The 5,075-nt window shown below is 41.0% G+C and overlaps 1 pseudogene; it reads right to left on the bottom strand.

Annotated features, from left to right (window-relative positions):
- Positions 1-3,544: 3,544 nt before the first annotated feature.
- LOC144762831 (inner nuclear membrane protein Man1 pseudogene) lies at positions 3,545-4,819 on the bottom strand (annotated as a pseudogene).
- Between the last annotated feature and the right edge of the window lie 256 nt (positions 4,820-5,075).

Below are 5,075 nucleotides of genomic sequence, written 5' to 3'. Positions count from 1 at the left end.
CTACAACATTGAGAGACTGATAATTTAAACTGATAAATAACATGTGATTTTGTTGCCACTTTGTGTCTCTACATTAACTCGCTGACTCAGTACATTGTTCTGGGAAAGTCAAAATGTCTTCTGCCAAGCATGGAAGTAAACCTTCTAAACAACCTCTTTTCACGGACATACTTACACAGTTACAAAACATAGCTGCAAAAAGTTTCCCTCCTACAGCAGAAAGTTCACTACAGATTAACCCAATCACGCAAGGAGAAACTATGAACCGTATACTACAAGAAATTTCTGCGGTCAGCCAACGACTTGAAGGAATGGATTCAAATATATCCTCTTTAGCAGCAGAAACTAAATCAATACAAATGGACATTGCAGGGTTTTATTTGAAAACAGAAGGCCTCGACCATAGGTTAAAAGTTGTGGAATCGTGCTAGAATCGGTACAAAGCAGAGACCAAGAACTACTATTTTGCTCAGTAAGCTGATTGACTTGGAAGATCGAAATAGGAGGGATAATGTTTGCTTTTTCGGTTTTCTGGAAAAAATAGAAGGTCCAAACGCTAGAGCATTCCTCTGAAATATTCTTCCAAAATTAGTGGACGTTACTTTTGATCCTCCACTGGAGATACAGCGTGCATACGGAATTGGTCCACTATGCAAGGAATCTGCGGTATACCCACGTCCTCTCATTGCTTGCTTTTTAAGGCAGGAGCAGATAATACAACTATTAATATCTGCACGCACTCATGGTGCATTTACATATGATGGGTATGAATTTCATATTGCACCCAACTGTTCTAGAGAGACCAATGATCGTCGTAAGACATTCCTCTCATTGAGACCTCAATTACACCAAATGGACATTAAATATGGTCTTTTCGATCCTACCCGCTTCCGCATCACCAAAGATGGAATCTACAAAGATTTCTATGATCCTGAAGACCTCCGTTCATTCATAGATAGCTAGAAACTGCAAGATATGGAAACTCAGCACTCTATTCTAGAATTAGCACAATCCAGTTCCTTGATACAAACACTGGGCAACGCACGACGGAAAGTCAACAGTCCTCGACAGCGAGGCAGAGATCTCGAAAGACCTATTCAAAGTCATGAAGACAAGGCTTCAGTCCTTCAGACTGTATCTACCTTCACAAAGAAGCAACATTGGGATAAGTCCAGCTCTCCCTTAAAATCTACTTTGGACGCGGAATGTGGATGAATTAGTACTCCTGTACAATCTTGGTCAGAGTCTACTCATCCGATAGCTGAGTATTACAACTGGTAATTCATTTATATTATATCTGTTTTTATCATATTTATTATATTATTCATACTAACTTTGAATAACAGGTTTATTACTTCATTTATTCTCACATACATGGTAGATATCTTTCATATTTATAAATAGATTTTATATGATTGTTGCTATCACAGCTCTACATGAAATAGTTAATATTATTGTTGATAATTCAATCTCTTATTTTGATTGTATTATTTATATACATGCAAATATTTTTAACTCAACGGTTCAATAATATGTTTTGCTATCATAACATAATGCTTCTTTATTAATAATAATAATATATACTCTGTTCTATGCATTATAATAGCCCATTTGGTTCTATATTTGTCAATCATTGTTTCACTCTCCCGATGGAGCCCCTCCTCGTAGGGCTGCCCCAAAGTGGCTGGACCCGTGGTTAAACGTCCCTTGTACCATCCAAGATTTGGCTTTTCAATATTGCTTCTTGAATTGCAGCCTTCACATGAGTTTTTGTCCATAGCTATGAGAACAATTCCATCATTATCGCTGCATTTCTCCAATATTGCTTCTTGAATTGCAAGATGCCAATGATCTCCTATTTCCATTACTGGATACCCCTCCTTGTCATTACCCCTCCTTGTCCTATTACCCCTCCTTGTCATCATCCTCCTTTATTCCCGACCTTTTTCTTTTCCCTTAACAACTTGCATTATGTATTACCTCTTGCTGATTTAGACCCAGCTTCCTACACATACGTCCTCTTTGGTTAACAATTATCATCACTCTTTTGGCTAGCCCATTATTCATCTGACTCCTGTTACGGACCCCAGGGTTTCTTTGCTATACACTCTTTCCCCTCCCCCTTTTTTAAAATTATATTTCTCTTCTCTTTTTTTGCTCCTTTGTTCACACTTCTCTTTTCCCTTTTCACACACCTAACAATACCTCACAAACTCTTTCAATTTATTGTGACACACTCTGAGATTTATTGTAGTCACTTATTACCAACTATTTCCCTTTTTCTGTTAGACAGGTTATCTCAAACGCCCTTTGTGTACTAACATGGAATGTTCATGGTCTAACACACTACATCAAAAGGAAAAAAATACTCTCTTATTTACAATCAAAGCAGGTGGATATAGCTCCCCTCCAAGAAACCCACCTTGATACTAAAGAATCTGAAAAACAGCATAGAGATTGGCTGGGAAGGGTGATCCATAGCAGTATACGAAATGGAGAAGATCCAGAAGTGAACCCTACTCATAAATGTGGAGTTGCGATCCTTATTCTTAAATCATTACCAATGACAGTGTTAAAAACTTAAACAGATCCGGATGGGCGATATGTCTTTACCAAATTATTAATTGGTGAAACTCATATTTGCGTTGGCTCAATATATGCTCCAACTGGAGCGAAAAAAATTATTCTTTCTCCAGTTGAACTGCCTTCTAATTGAGATAGGCGCTTCTCAATTCCTTATCGGCGGAGATTGGAATTTAGTATGTGACCCAATTCTGGACAAAAGAGGGCCCTTAGATGAGTTTAACGCGGGAGACAGAGCTTTGATGTACGAGATATTGGCAGACAATGGTTTGGTATATCACTGGTGTCTCTCTCATCTGGCAGATATTTATTTATTTGCAAAGCTTTATATAGCGCTGGCTTGACCTGAAGGCATCAGAGCGCTTTACATGAGGATCAGTGAGTTACAGGTTACATAATTACATAGCCAAGTATAGACATACGAAAAAAAACGAAATTAGCCCGTACACACATCTTGTGGGGAGTGAAAAGGAAGAGGTGGAATGGTAAAGAGGGGTAAGGAAAGCAGGTAAGAAACACAATGGGAAGGCAAGGAAAACAATGTACGGCTGTGTAGGTGATGGCCGAGGGGTGAACCAGAGCCAAACTCCTCTATAGCTGCATAGGACAGCTCCACCTGGAATCGGCCAAGGTTGCTCGGGCACCTCACTAAGAACAGATAGTTATGGTTTCAGCCCCGGGGGTATTGTCATAGCTCCATTGAGAGCACCGGTCACAGTGTTGCTGGGAAACGCCGTCCACCTCATCCTCCAGCTCACCCCCAGGTCAAGAGTGGTGAGAGGAGAGGTAGAAGGGACAATTCCAAAGTCTGCAGATCTTCCCCTTTCCCAGAAGCAGTAATGAGTGTTGGGCATTTGAGCAGGATCCCAGTGGTAGGGGGACCCTAGGTGATTCAGGGTCAAATAGGATGCTGCTACTGGAAAGTGGTAGTAAAAGCACTGGAAGATTTTTCCTCATCAAACTACGACCCGTACAGTACTTTAAATACCTTTCCAGCATTTTCTGGAGATAGGCATTTGACATACATGCAGCCCTCACATGAGTTTTTGTCCAAAGCTATGAGAACAATTCCGTCATTATCGCTGCATTTCTACAATATAGCTTCTTGAATTGCAAGATGCCAATGATCTCCTATTGCCATTACTGGATCAAACATATTTCTGATCTTCAGACATGGCGTCAAGCTGTTTGGAGGAGAATTCCTTCGATCCAGATGAAAAGCATGACCGTGCCATACTTTTGATGATAGCACTGAAACATTATCACTTGATGCAGACGGGTGTATCCACCTACATACTAAAAAATCTGCACCGCCTATTCTCCGACATTCTGTTCGTACTCTAGATTCAGTTGAACCAACAAAGTTAACAGCTCGGTCCCACACTTTCTTCATTTTAATCCTGTCTTGACGTCGTACTAATGAGTCTTGCACATGAGGAAAGGGCATGTAAGGCTGCAAGTCTTTGTTTTCATGACAAGTATCATTGTGGCTCCTCAATACATCTTTTATTTTGACCACCATGTCATGCATTTGCCTGATTTCTTCCTCTTCTTTTGTCCAACAATATTTTACATAGTAAATGATAGCCCAAATTATCACAATTCCCAATAGTAGTGGTGACATTCTGTGCGTTACAGTAATGATTGCCCATCGAAATCTGCACACAAATGACTTCTGAGGTCTTGTAGATTCCAGGTATTTGATAGCTGTTGTATTTCTTACTTTCTCATAAGGGACACTACCAATGCACTTTATTCCCGTATTATCATTAGAATTTAAAATCCACTTCAGTGATGAGTTGAATAAGTCTTCAAAGTCGGGACCCAAGGTTATTAAATATGCTGCTGCCTCCTGGACTGCAAGACTTCGGTTGACAGAGTCACCACAATCGTGATCTCCTGCAATTTTGGCCATCTTGTCATGCAATATATGAAGCGTGCTCTTTACATTTCTTTTCTTTGTTTGTATTGCTCCAGCTTCCTCAGAAATGGCTCTTTTCATGCCCTGATCCGCTGCAGCCTTCTGTGGTCCTCTGCTACCTTGCATTCTCAGGTACGTGAGCCCCAGCAGCAGGAAGAAGAGGCAGGCGGCAGTGAGCAGCACCATGAAGAGCTGGTGCGCGCTAAAGCCCCCGCTGGATGGTGCTCCGTCCCTTCTGAATTGACGTAGCAGCTCTTCTTCCTTATCAGGTGGGCATCCATAGGCCTTGCAATTGCGGTACCGACTAGGTCCCATCACAGGAAGCGAGCAGGCGGTGGCAGCGCCAGCTTGACATCCAACCTCGTACCCCGCAGCTAGATGTAGAATACACCTTTCCTTCACCTACGCATGGTACACTATCTCATCTTGATTAGTTTTAAATTTCTCAAAATGTGAATCAAATGACACAAGCTTCCCAAATTTTAGAGGCAGCACTTTCTGATCATTCCCCAATCCTACTTTTACTGGAAATTGGATTGACCAGGCTGGGACATAAGCCCTGGCGAATAAA

The sequence above is a fragment of the Lissotriton helveticus genome, chromosome 6 (genome assembly GCF_964261635.1).
Source record: "Lissotriton helveticus chromosome 6, aLisHel1.1, whole genome shotgun sequence".
In the NCBI taxonomy this organism is placed as follows: Eukaryota; Metazoa; Chordata; class Amphibia; order Caudata; family Salamandridae; genus Lissotriton; species Lissotriton helveticus.
This window is presented reverse-complemented; position numbering and strand designations above follow the sequence as displayed.